This window comes from Scyliorhinus canicula, chromosome 4 (assembly GCF_902713615.1).
Source record: "Scyliorhinus canicula chromosome 4, sScyCan1.1, whole genome shotgun sequence".
NCBI lineage: Eukaryota > Metazoa > Chordata > Chondrichthyes > Carcharhiniformes > Scyliorhinidae > Scyliorhinus > Scyliorhinus canicula.
In genome coordinates, this window is record NC_052149.1 from 140,209,439 (window position 1) to 140,224,232 (window position 14,794).

Here is a 14,794-nt window from a genome sequence, read left to right on the forward strand (position 1 = left end):
TGTTTTGTGTTAGGGGCTTGACCTACTGGGTAAAGGTGCTTAATTTATTGGGGGAGGGGAACAGCAGTTGGGACTGAATCTTTATTGTATGGGTCAAATGATTCGACTGGTGTACCTTTGTCCTTGTTACTGTCTGCTTTTTTTCTTAAAGAATAAACTGTTTGCAGCCAAGGCTGCATCATGAAATAACGAGAATTGTGGTGTTTTGTTCAAGAGATGTGCAAGCGCCGTCAAAGAGAGAGCTACTTTCTGCTGCCCCTGTTTTGAGCATTCAGTGGCGACGCCAAGTATGGCCACACAATCAGTTATGTTTGGGTTGCCAGCTCCGTTCAGACATGGAGGTGTCATCACATGACCAGCTTCCGACCCCCCTGTTCCCACAACCCTTGTATTGGTTGCCAAACACATGGTCAGCACGGTAGCACAGTGGTTAGCACTGTTGCTTCACAGTGCCAGGGTCCCAGGTTCGAATCCCGGCTTGGGTCAATGTCTGTGCGGAGTCTGCACGTTCTCACCGTGTCTGCGTGGGTTTCCTTCCATAAGTCCCGAAAGACATGCTGTTAGGTGTTAGGAGACATTGAGTTCTCCCTCGGTGTACCCGAACAGGTGCCAAAGTGTGGCGACTAGGAGATTTTCACAGTAACTTCATTGCAGTGCTAATGTAAGCCTACTTGTGACAATATATTTTTTTTTAATTTTAAAATGCCCAATTCATTTTTTCCAATTATGGGACAATTTAGCGTGGCCAATCCACCTACCCTGCACATCTTTTGGGTTGTGGGGGCGAAACCCACGCAAACACGGGGAGAATGTGCAAACTCCACACGAGTGGGATTGAACCTGGGACCTCAGCTCCGTGAGGCAGCAATGTTAACCACTGTGCCACCGTACTGCCAACTTGTGACAATAATAAAGATTATTATTATTACATCAAACATGGCAATGCCCCATGTTCCTGTAATTGGTAAATGAAAAACCAGTTCTTCACCCTTTTGAATGATTGAGTCAACCGGCCTTCCCATCTGAATTTTATTTTTTGAGTTAATAAACAGAAGTGTTTAATAGATTTAACTAAATGGGAACCAAGTCCCATAGTGTGCGTGTTTCCCAGCCATTCCTCACAGCCATTTAATGGGACCGCCAGTATTTTGTTGATAATGTAGGAGGGTCCCTCCCTTATGGGGAGATGGCCAGCTTCATCAAGATGACCTCCCTGTGGCATTCTGGGGTCCATTGGAGCCTGAAGAGGGGATGCCAGTGATTCCCTGTAGGGGTCCCCACTCTGTAACCTGAGGCCTACTACTCTAAGGCCCCTGTACCAGTGCGCCTGAGAGTGCCTCCATTTTGATGGGCCCTCCAGGTTGCCAACCTGCCTCAGTTGAGCCAACATCTCCCGGTTATGTTAGCAGAAAGAAGTGGATTACTGTGCTTTAAAAACAATGAAGCACTTAAACCTTAGATTTCACTGTTATAGCTGTAAAACCTCAGGCACTTTCGACCAGTTTACTTATTCAGGATGTCTTTATTTACAAGGAAACAAACCCCAAACACAAGTTCAAAATTCAATAATATTTATTAACACAATTAACCCTTATATTACCCACATAAAACAAGAGGATGCCCCAGTTCAAGTATACTACCCGCAAAGATGGCTTGGTAGACTGTGGATCTGATCGCTGGAATTCCTCTGATCCTTATTCACAAAGGTGGTTCTTGCTGGTGGTCTCTTCCTTGCTTCCTTCTGGTCTGGTCAAGGCCACCTCGCACATCGAATCTTTGCTGCTGGTGTGTCTGAGATGCGTAACATTATCCCCCTCTCTCCCCGCCTTTCCAAAAACTTTTCTGGCTTCCAGCCAATGAGGTCCTGGGAGGGTTGCCCATCAGCCAATGGTCCGGTTGATGACCGTTTGATAGGCCACTTGAGCCCCGCCCCAGGTGTCCCATCTCTGGCGTGGGCTGCACATAAACTGTTCCCATATAAGGTAACAGTAGAAACTCTGGGTGACGGAAAGTCTGGTTCGATCTGGGCTACGGACAATAACCTGTGCATTTCAATGGGATACGATGATCTCCTGCTAGGTCTCAATAGAGTGCGATGATCTTTGATGGGTGATTGAATGGGACAGGCCCAGACATGTTCTGGCATCTTGTCTGGTGGTTGTGCATTTGTCTTTGGTCAAGTCTGAATTCCAACAGCCTCCCTGAGGTTATGATTTTAAAATGCCCAATTCTTTAATTTAGGCTATCCAATTTAATCAGTGAATTCTTTAATTTAAAATACCCAATTTTAATTGGGACTAAATCTAGACTTTGCTAGTTACTTCAACACACATCAACACAATATGTAACTCAGTCTGTTGGGAATGACATGAACCATCTGGGCAACTCTTAACACTTGCTTCCAAAGTATGACTAACTTGCAAGCCTCATTCCAATTTCAGCAACGCTATGTTACTCAGCCATGCCCACTGAAGAGTTTTAGCTATCAAGAGAGTTTGGATAGACTGGGGTTGTTTTCCTTGGAGCAGAGGAGACAGAGGGGGGACATGATTGAGACGAATAAAATTATGAGGGGCATAGATAAGAGTAGACAGGAAGAAATGTTTCCCCTTGGTGAGGGGATCAATAACTATGGGGCATAGATTTAAGGTAAGGGACAGGAGGTTAGAGAGGATGAGAGGAAAAACATTTTCACCCAGAGGGTGGTGGGAGTCTGGGACTCACTGCCTGAAAGGGTGGTGGAGGCAGAGACCCTCATAACATTTAAGAAGTATTTAGATGTAGACTTGCGATCCCAGGGCACACAAGATTATGGGCCAAGTGCTGGAAAATGGGATTAGAATAGTTAGGTGATTTTTCTTGACTGGCACAGACGCGATGGGCCGTAGGGCCTATTCTGTGCTGTAGATCTCTCTGAACTCATTGTCCTCTCCTGGTATCTCTATTGTAAACTTGTGTGAAACACAAAGTATAATTTTTCTTTGGTAAACTGACTCATATAGACGGAACCAGTGGACTGCAAGTGGGTGGATTGTGTAAATGTGAGCTACTGAATGTTCTGTTGCTACTGAGTGAATCATGTTCAATCATAGCATTTCCAAAAATAGCTGAACCCATCTCTCACTGCATTCATTTGATTGTTGCAATCAATTCTTCTGCTGATGCAAACATTTGGACATTTCAGGCATCTTTGCTGCAGCTAACATGACTCCCAATTAACTGTCGAGAGGGAAAACAATAGACACTCTGAGGTGGCTCACAAGTGTTTCTGATATGAAAAAGAAAATAACTTGCGTTCACATCATGCTTGAAATGATCTTAGGATGTCCCAATGCACTTTCAAAGAACAACGAACAAAGAAAAGTGCAGCACAGGAACAGGACCTTCGGCCCTCCAAGCCCCTGCCGACCATGCTGCCCGTCTAAACTAAAATCTTCTACACTTCCTGGGTCCGTATCCCTCTATTCCCATCCTATTCATGTATTTGTCAAGATGTCCCTTAAATGTCACTATCGTCCCTGCTTCCACCACCTCCTCCGGCAGCGATTCCAGACACCCACTACCCTCTGTGTAAAAAACTTGCCTCATACATCTCCTCTAAACCTTGTCCCTCGCACCTTAAACCTATGCCCCCTAGTAATTGACCCCTCTACCCTGGGAAAAAGCTTCTGACTATCCACTCTGTCTATGCCCCTCATAATTTTGTAGACCTCTATCAGGTCGCCCCTCAACCTCCGTCGTTCCAGTGAGAACAAACCGAGTTTATTCAACCGCTCCTCATAGCTAATGCCCTCCATACCAGGCAACATCCTGGTAAATCTCTTCTGCACCCTCTCTAAAGCCTCCACATCCTTCTGGTAGTGTGGCGACCAGAATTGAACACTATACTCCAAGTGTGGCCTAACTAAGGTTCTATACAGCTGCAACATGATTTGCCAATTCTTATACTCAATGCCCCGGCCAATGAAGGCAAGCATGCCGTATGCCTTCTTGACTACATTCTCCACCTGTGTTGTCCCTTTCAGTGACCTGTGGACCTGTACACCTAGATCTCTCTGACTTTCAATATCTTGAGGGTTCTACCATTCACTGTATATTCCCTACCTGCATTCGACCTTCCAAAATGCATTACCTCACATTTGTCCGGATTAAACTCCATCTGCCATCTCTGCCCAAGTCTCCAAACGATCTAAATCCTGCTGTATCCTCTAAGAGTCCTCATCACTATCCGCAATTCCACCAACCTTTGTGTTGTCTGCAAACTTACTAATCAGACCAGTTACATTTTCCTCCAAATCATTCAGATATAATATATACCAGCCAATGGCATATTTTTCAAGGGTTGTAGTTTGGGCAACATGACAGCTAAATGTGCACAGAAAGCTCCCACAAACAGAACAGCCACAATGATCAGACCATCTGTTTTAACCACATTAGTGCGGGGATAAATATTGTCCAGGCCCTGCTTTACGACAAAATAGCACAGTGCATGTTTTTTTAAACAACAACCTGAGAGGGAAGATGGGTTTAATTATTTTTGGAGATAGCACGATTGGTTTATCATTTCAGCAACGCTTTGTTACTCAGCCATGCCCACTGAAGAGTTTTAGCTTCAAGAGAGTTTGGATAGATGGTGCCAGCTAGACTTTGAGCTCAAGCCCCTGGAGTGGGAGTTGAATCCACACGGGTGAGAGTGCAAGGACTGAGCCACAACTGCCACTCATGTACAGCTGAACACTGTCAAAGGAAAACTTACACCACATGGCTCAAAGTGTGAGGGGAGCTTATTCCAAGCAGAATTGTTTGCTCAATGTTCACTCTCCAAAATGCGATGGTGCTGATTTAGAGAGCACATCTACAACACTGTTACAAACAGTCCAGGTGAAACCCCCTCCTCGGTAATTGTATCTGACATTGTACAGAGCCAGAACTTCCGACGGAAGGCCTGCAGCCATTGAAAGACCTTAATACACACTTACCTGTTCTTGAAAACTGCGCTGAAAATTCCGATGGCCAGAGCTGCTTGGGGCTCACATGGAAACTCAGCACAGACCAGCTCTGGGGCATTCAAGGAAGCCACGCCTCTTTTTTTTATCACACTAGCTGCCGTAAAATAGCAATATTTAAAGAGCCTGGAGAAATTCACAGGACAGGGAGAAGGTAAGTGTCCAAGGCAAGGAATGTGAGTGGTCTGGAGGGTTTGTGCTTGTGGGAGAGGGGGGAGCGCTGGGTTGGATTGGGGAGGTTGGGGGGGGGGGGGGGGGGGCAGAGATCGGAGGGGTAGGGTTCAGGTGGGGGGAAATCGGGGAGGGGACAGAGGTCGGGGAAAGGTGGTTGAAGGGGGAAGGGGCCCGGAGAACAATGGTGTTGGATCGGGGAGGGGGTCAGGTGGGGCTGGGAGTTTGGGTCAGGTCAGGGGGTCGTGGGGCCATATTGGTTGCGGGGGGGGGGGGGGGGGGTGGGGTGGGAGGTTTATGTCTGTGGATTGGGGGGTCAGATCATGGGGGAATTCGGTTCGTGGGCTGGGGGTATAAGGCCGGGCCAGGTATGTGGGTCTGGGGAGGGAATGTTGGTTGGATCAGCAGGTCGGGGGTGAGGGGGTCGGGCCAAGTCCTTGGGTTGGGAGGTAACAGGTGTGGGGATTCCATGAAGGGGTTAGTCTGGGGCAGTCCCCAGGATGTTTGGGGATGTGGGGGTTTCGACCTCGGTGTTTATGATAGTTACACAGAAGTTAAAAGAGGTTTAATTTTTCAAACCTTTTCAGAGCAACTATTGGTCTAACCTTGGCAGAACTATCCAAAGTTTGCGATTTAAATCACATTTTCAGATGATTCCCAGTTCAGGGAAATTACTCAGAGAATTTAGGACTTCTAGACAATTCACCACGAAAGCACAACAGCGCCTTTACTTCCTCAGGAAACTAAGGAAATTTGGCATGTCCACATTGACTCTTACCAATTTTTACAGGTGCACCATAAGAAAGCATCCTATCTGGCTGCATCACAGCCTGGTATGGCAACTGCTCGGCCCAAGACAGTAAGAAACTATAGTGAGTCGTGAACACAGCCCAGTCCATCACACAAACTCACCTCCCATCCATTGACTATGTCTGCACCTCCCGCTGCCTTAGGGAAGCAGGCAGCATAATCAAAGACCCCTCCAACCTGGGTTATTCACTCTTCAAACTTCTTCCAATGGGTAGGAAATACAAAAGTCTGAGAACATGCACTAACGGATCCAAAAACAGCTTCTTTCCCGCTGTTACCAGCCTCCTGAATGACCCTCTTATGGACTGATCTGATCTTTCCACACACCTTCTCCACTGTGTAGCATTACACTCCGTATGCTTCACCCTATATCTATGTATTTACATTGTGTATCTATAGTATGTCCTATGTTTTTCATGTATGGAACAATCACTGTAAATATCCGGGATAGATTCCCCAGCCAATCTTTGTGGTAACCCTCCAACTTTAACGCTGGGGGAACCCGGAAGTTACAGCCCATATTATCTGGAATGAGTCAATAGTCACTCGTTGGGGGATCAATAAATAGTCTCTCACTAGGAGTGTTTCTCCAAACTATTTGAAGGCCTTTATTACAGGATTGGCTGAATTTCAGCAACAGGCGTTCATCAATCCATTGTATGAAAATGAAATGAAAATCGCTTATTGTCACGAGTAGGCTTCAATGAAGTTACTGTGAAAAGAGCCCCTAGTCGCCACATTCCAGCGCCTGTCCGGGGAGGCTGGTACGGGAATCGAACCGTGCTGCTGGCCTGCTTGGTCTGCTTTAAAAGCCAGCGATTTAGCTTGGTGAGCTAAACCAGCCCCTCTAACCAGTCTAAGGGTTCAAATCTCTGAGGAAGTGTTGTTCTGGGAGAATCCAGCATCTCTTTATCCTTGTTGTGATCCACCACTGTATATATATATGTGTGTGCCTGTATTAGAGGATGTACAGCAGTACCTGTATTACAGGTTGGTCGGTAGCCCCTGTCGGCTAGCTCCGCCCGCAGGGAGCAGTATAAATATTCATGAGTTCTCCTGAGCTGCCATTCTACCAGCTGCAGTCGAAGGATAACATCTCACGGTAATAAAGCCTCTCTTGTACAGATTCGAGTCTTTGTGTGCAATTTTTGTTAGCGCATCAATTTATTACCGTGAGATTTTCCGCATCATGGACATCAGAATTAAACCCGACCGCTTGCAGCTGGATCCGCAATCGCCGAATGCCAGAAAAGACTTTAACCATTGGCTGGCTTGCTTCGAGGCCTACGTCACCTCAGTGGACCCTACACCAACGGAAGCTCAGAAAATTCAACTCCTCTACTCAAGGTTGAGCTCCAGCGTGTTCCCGCTGATACAGGACGTGCCGAACTACGCACGCGACATGGAACTTTTCAAAGAAAATTACGTCCAGTCGACGAACACTCTGTTTGCGAGGCATGTACTCGCTACTCGCGTCCAGCAACCGGGTGAGTCGACTGAGGACTTCTGGCGGGCCCTTATCCCTCTAGTACGGGACTGCGAGTGCCAGGCCGTCACGGCCACAGAACATTCCAATCTCCTCATGCGGGATGCATTTGTGACGGGGATTGCATCGGACCCCATCCGGCAACGATTGCTGGAAGGGGCCGCGCTCGATCTAGCGGCGACAAAGACTTTAGCGCTCTCTATGATGGTCGCTTCCCGTAACATACAATCCTCCCCCGCCCACCGCGCGGCCCACCCATCCTACCCCTCGTGGACCCCGCAACCGACTGGGGCCGCTCCCGCACAGTATGCCTGCGCTGCTCGCCACACCGCGCACCCTGGGGGTCCCCGCTGCTACTTCTGCGGCCAGCGGAAGCACCCCTGCCAGCGCTGCCCGGCCCGCACCGTGACCTGTAAATCCTGTGGCAAGAAAGGCCACTTTGTAGCGGTGTGTCAGGCCCGCGCAGTTGCCGCTATCGCGCCCGACCTCTCCCCCCTTCCTCAGCCGATCGCGCAATGGGCCCCGCCATCTTCTCCACGTGCGGTCAGTGGGCGCCACCATCTTTTGCCGCCCCCACAATGTGCGCACCATGGCCGCCGCCATCTTGCCCCGCCCCCACAACGTGCACTGCATGGGCGCCGCCATCTTCTGCCCCGCAGGTATTTCGGACGGCGCCAATTTGTCCTCCCCTCGGGACTGGACCACGGAACCCGGGTCACTGCCGCTCCTCATCGGAATCCTCGGACGATCGCCCGCTACTCGCCTCCATGACGCTCGACCAATCCCGTCCTCGCAACCTGGCTACCGCTTCAACGACGGTGCTCATCAACGGCCACGCGACCTAGTGCCTACTTGACTCCGGGAGCACCGATAGCTTAATTCATCCGGACACGGTAAGGCGCTGCTCCCTCGCGGGCCATCCCGCCAACCAGCGGATCACCCTGGCCTCCGGATCCCTCTCTGTACCGATCGGGGGTTTCTGTCTGGTCAAACTCACCGTACAAGGCGTTGAATTCAGTGGTTTCCGCCTGTACGTTCTCCCCAACCTCTGTGCGACACTTTTACTGGGCCTGGATTTCCAATGTAACCTACAGAGCCTCACCCTCAAATTCGGCGGACCCCTACCCCCACTCACCGTTTACGGCCTCACGACCCTCAAGGTTGACCCTCCCTCCCTCTTTGCCAATCTGACTGTCGGACAAGCCCGTCGCCACCAGGAGCAGACGGTACAGCACCCAGGACAAGACCTTCATCAGGTCCGAAGTCCAGCGGCTGCTTCGAGAGGGTATTATCGAGGCCAGCAACAGCCCCTGGAGAGCCCAAGTGGTGGTGGTTAAAACTGGGGAGAAACACAGGATGGTCGTAAGCTACAGCCAGACCATCAACCGGTACACGCAGCTCGACGCGTACCCCCTCCCTCGCATATCTGATATGGTCAATCAGATTGCACAGTACCGGGTCTTCTCAACAATTGACCTGAAATCCACCTACCACCAGCTCCCCATCCGTAAATCTGACCGTCCCTACACTGCCTTCGAGGCGGACGGTCGCCTCTATCAATTTCTTAGGGTTCCCTTCGGCGTCACTAACGGGGTCTCGGTATTTCAAAGAGAAATGGACCGAATGGTTGACCGGTACAGACTGCGGGCCACGTTTCCGTACTTAGACAATGTCACCATCTGCGGCCATGACCAGCAGGCCCATGACGCCAGCCTTGCCAAATGTCTCCACACCGCATCTCTCCTCAACCTCACTTATAACAAGGAGAAGTCCATATTCAGCACAGACCGCTTAGCCATCCTCGGCTACGTAGTCCAAAGCGGACTACTGGGGCCCGATCCCGACCGCATGCGCCCCCTCATGGAGCTTCCCATTCCCCACTGCCCCAAGGCTCTCAAACGATGCCTGGGGTTCTTTTCTTACTACGCCCAGTGGGTCCCACAATACACGGACAAGGCCCGCCCACTGATCCAGTCCACGCAATTTCCCCTCACGGCCGAGGCACAACAGGCCTTCGCCCGTATTCGCTCAGACATAGCCAAGGCCGGGATGCACGCAGTAGTCGAGACACTGCCCTTCCAAGTAGAGAGCAACGCTTCAGATGTCGCCCTTGCCACCACTCTAAACCAGGCAGGCAGACCTGTGGCATTCTTTTCCCGCACCCTCCATGCCTCCGAAATTCGACATTCGTCTGTTGAAAAGGAGGCCCAGGCTATCGTTGAAGCTGTGCGGCACTGGAGGCATTACCTGGCCGCCAGGAGGTTCACTCTCCTCACTGACCAGCGGTCGGTAGTCTTCATGTTCAATAACACGCAGCGGGGCAAGATCAAGAATGATAAAATCTTGCGGTGGAGAATCGAGCTCTCCGCCTATAATTACGAGATCTTGTATCGGCCCGGCAAGCTCAATGAGCCCCCAGACGGCCTCTCCCGAGGTACATGTGCCAGCGCACAAGTGAACCAGCTCCGTGCCCTGCACGATGGCCTTTGCCATCCGGGCGTCACTCGGTTGTACCACCTCGTCAAAGCCCGCAATCTGCCCTACTCCGTCGAAGAAGTACGGACAGTCACCAGAGACTGCCAGGTCTGTGCGGAGTGCAAGCCGCACTTCTACCGGCCAGACCACGCGGGCCTGGTGAAAGCGTCCCGCCCCTTTGAACGCCTCAGCGTGGATTTCAAAGGGCCCCTCCCCTCCACCGACCGCAACACCTTCATCCTTAGTGTGGTCAATTAATTCTCTAGGTTCCCCCTTTGCCATCCCATGCCCGGATATGACGTCTGCCACCTGTGGTGAATGTAACTTAGTAATTCACACTGTATTTACCAATACCATTGTAAGCGCAGTAGCGTTATCCGACCACTAGGGGGAGTAGCTCTGGGAATGCTCAGGAAATGTACAGGGCTCCACCCTTGGCTCCGCCCACGACTCCTCCCCCTGGACTACTGTATAAATACCCTTGTCCAGAGCCAGCCTGCAGTTCATCGAGAGTTCAACAGGTAACAGGCTGGCTCTGTAGTAAGTAGATTAAAACCACTGTTCATATCTTCAAGCACGTGTCAAGTGAATTGATGGTTCCACCACCACCATCATCAAGGCCCTCGATTCCATATTCGCTCTGTTCGATTTCCCCGACTACATCCACAGTGACAGGGGATCCTCATTCATGAGCGATGAGCTGCATCAGTTCCTGCTCAGCAGGGGTATCGCCTCCAGCAGCTACAACCCCCGGGGAAACGGGCAGGTAGAGAAGGAGAACGGGACGGTTTGGAGAGCCGTCCAGCTGGCCCTACGGTCCAGGAACCTCCCAGCCGCTCGCTGGCAGCAGGTCCTCCCTGATGCACTCCACTCCATTCGGTCACTGCTGTGCACCGCAACTAACAACACACCCCATGAACGTGTTTTTACCTTCTCCAGGAAGTCTACATCCGGGGTGTCGCTCCCGACTTGGCTCGCAGCTCCAGGGCCTGTCCTCCTTCGTAGGCATGTCAGACTCCACAAGGCGGCCCCACTGGTGGACAGGGTACGCCTGCTCCACGCAAACCAGTATGCCTACATGGAGTTCCCCAACGGCCGCCAGGATACAGTCTCGCTCAGGGACCTGGCTCCCTCAGGTGCCGATCCCACTCCCACACACCTCCACACCCACGCACCACCCTCCCATTCCCCGGCGCCCCCAGCATCAGCCCCACCAGGTCCATCCCTCGTTCCCCTGCCCACACTAGAGATTATGTATATAGTTTCACTTCACCCCCGCCGGACTCATTCTTAACAGGGGGTGAATGTGGTGATCCACCACTGTATATATATATGTATGTGCCTGTATTAGGGGATGTGCAGCAGTACCTGTATTACAGGTTTGTCAGTGAGCCCCTGCCGGCTAGCTCCGCTCACAGGGAGCAGTATAAATATTCATGAGTTCTCCTGAGCTGCCATTCTACCAGCTGCAGTCGAAGGATAACATCTTATGGTAATAAAGCCTCTCTTTAATAAAGATTCGAGTCTTTGTGTGCAATTGTTAGCGCATCAATCCTCAAGTCCGACATTCAGGGCCATTTCTTTGCTCAATTCAGTTATGATTTCCTCTGGATCAATTTGAGATGGGTAAATTTCAAAGGTTCACTGTTGTGTTTTATGCCTGAGAGATGATGCACCAGAGATTTCTGTAGAAGTTCCATTCAACGCTTTAAAATGTCTGCTCACAAGCTTACAGCAGCTCGCCTCAGTTTAGTTTCTATTTCCCAGCCACCACCCCCAGGGTTAAATAGTCACACACAGTGTAGAGAAGAATCAACAGACACTTAATCAAACAGCAAACAATTGAACATTACATTTACCAGTCTCTCTTAGTCAGTGGGACCTTCAGCAGAAGAGCCCGTCTGAATTGATGTTGGCTTTACGCCTTATATTGAAAACAAAGCCCTTCTCAACATAATGTGCTATTGAAGCCAATTGATTTCTTCACGATGCAAGTCTTCATTGCTGTATTGGTTGTACAGCCACACAATACGGACGTGAAACCTATATCACTGAGTTTCATAGAAACCTGCTATTATTCTAATTCACCTCAGTGGCTGCACATTTCATTCACAAAGGAACTAACATCTCCACAGCATTCACTGCAATTAATGTTTAATTTCAACGATCACTATGGAGAAAAAGGTCTGTCCTCACCAGGTGTAGCTCACCAGTCAGGACACATTAACAGAATGGACCCCCTATCTAACGGCCTCCCGTGATCTAACCGGCTCTCCAGCGAGCCGTCACGCGGACGCCCTTCAGCACATCTCTTTAAAACCGTGAAGCTAGCGCAATGGCTGCTGAGAGGATCAGAGGAGAGAGAATAGCCATCTTCGAAATCGGGCAGTCAGCCCCGGTGCTCAGGAAGTGGCCCCCAGGTTGGGAGACCGGTCCGGTTGGGGGGGGGGGGGGGGTGGACGCCATTGTTGGTGGTTGCACCTGAGCTGGGGGGGGGGGGGGGGGGGGCAAGGGGCTCAGGCCCTGCAGGTGGAACAATTTGCGTATTTCCAGAACGGGGGCAAATTTGGCTGCTGCCCGAACACCCCCAGGAGAGAGTCCTTTCTGTGGTAATGTGGTGAAGGCCACTTTAACTCCCCATGACTGTGGCAGCCTCTGGCTGAGGCTAATGGGGAGTAGGCATTGCTAGTTACACGAGCACTTCACAGCTCTCAAGTGAATTTCTGTGGGTCGACATGCCTAGCGTCTCAATCGGACAGTGAGGCCAGAGCACTTTGCCGGGACACTGGAAGCGTCAACAGAACAGAGGCAGCAGCCAACAATCAGACACCCTGGAGCTGGGCTTCAACACTGGGGATATCCCCACAATCAGAGGGTGGGTGTGTGTAATGGCGGGCCGGGGGGGGGGGGGGGGGGGGGGGGGAGAGATACCTGACTCCGGTCCAAGTAATGTTCTCGGCAGGGGCCTGGGGTCTGGTGCACCCCTGCGGTGGCCAGGGGTGCGTGTGCAGGGCAGGGTCCCCAGCACCACCTTCGTGTTGGATGCCACCCTGAGAGAAGGTGGAAAGCGTAAGGGTGGGGAGGCTTGGGGGGGTTCAAAGGTGCAGGGTGGAAGCCACAACTGATTGTCGGGCTCCCACCCTCTCCAATTCCTTACAGATATCAGAGTATGGATGATTTGGGGACCCTGCAGCAGCTGCTCTCACAGTGGCTTTCCCAATGGCCAGACGCTGGAGAAGGCGGCAGCGACTGCATCGACGCAGGCTCGAGGCGGCAGCCCATGGGCAGGGGCCTGCCCAAACCCTGAGGTCACGGCCGCCTATCAGGCCAGGAGGGACCCAGAGGGGACGCTAGCGATGGCCCCAGGTGTACAGGTGTTGCTGGCCATTTGAGGAGATGTCGGACAGCATGTGTCACAAGTGGCTCCATCTTAACGAGGGTTAGTATGGCACCTGTGCTGTGTTGTTGCAGACTTGGCACCAAGTGGAGGAGGAGGACACCCACTCCTGGTGGCCATCACCGCAGCCCTTAATTTCTACACTTGGGTTCATTCCAGGGCTCAAGCGGGGACTTCTGCGGCATACCCCAACCTACAACCCACGGATGCCCTGTTTGCCTGGGCAGCTGACTATATAAACTTTGACCTGTACCAAGCCCAAAACGATGCCCAAGTATCAGGATTCTCCACCATAGCTGGGATGCCTCAGGTCCAGGGGCTAATAGATGACACGCATTCACCCTGCATGCATTGGGCCAACAGGGAGTGCCCTTCATTAACAGGAAGGGGTTCCACTCCCTGAATGTTCAAAGGTCCTGGCTAATGATGCCACTATGGAGGCCAGAGACCAATGCAGAGACCCAGTATATCGAGACCCACGTGGGCACGCGGGTCTGTTATTGAGTGGTGCATCGGACTGCTTAAAATGCGTTTCCGGTGCCTCGGCCGCACTCGTGGTACACTGGAGTAAACTCCCCAGAGGCCACCCGCTTTGTGGTGGTCTGCTTTCCACAACCTGGCACAGCAGCAGGACAATGTGCTGGAGCTGAAGGAGGAGGGATATGCGGCCTCGTCTGAGGAGGAGGAGGATGAGCCGGGCCAGGAGGGGCTGGAGGATGAGCCTGGGGAGACCCAGCAGGAGTAACTAATGTATGGGGGACAGGCAAAGGTGGCGAGGACCCGGCATGCCCGGAGGGCCAGGGAGGCCCTCATCCTTGCCCGCTTCCCACAGAACGGGTCTTCGCCCATTGACTCTTTCTCTCATACTTCCCAATCATCCTCTCTGATCCCACCTACTGACCTGCCTCTCCCCGTCCCCGACCATTCCCCCACCTGCTCATTCTGGGGCACAGGCATGGTATTGTGCTGGAGTGGAGTGGGGGAGGTCTAGGAATGGGAGGCGGGACCAGTGCCAGGGGACGATGCCAACTCATCTGTGCAGCCCAGTGGAGGTCATTGAGTTCTTATGGCATTGGGTGACGGTCCTCCTTGTTAACCTCCCCGAGCTGATGGTCACTGCCTCCCAGGTGGTACTGGCTGACCTGTGGCTGAACCTCCGACCCCCTCGGAGGAACAGTGGCAACTCCACCGCATCCAACTGTCAGGCTAGGTCTGCATCAGCGAAACGTGGGGAGTCTCGCTCGCTACCACATTTCGTGCCTCTCCCGTTGGACCATGCCCCAGATTGCTGGTTTTGACAAAAGTCTCGGTACAATCAGTTTACAAAGGCCATAGGTTGAGTAGGCAGAGAGAAACTGTTCCCTTTGGTGGAGGGAGCAGTGACTTGCAGGCATAGATTTAAGGTAAGGCCAGAAGGCTTAATGGGGATGTGAGGAAAAGCTTTTTCAC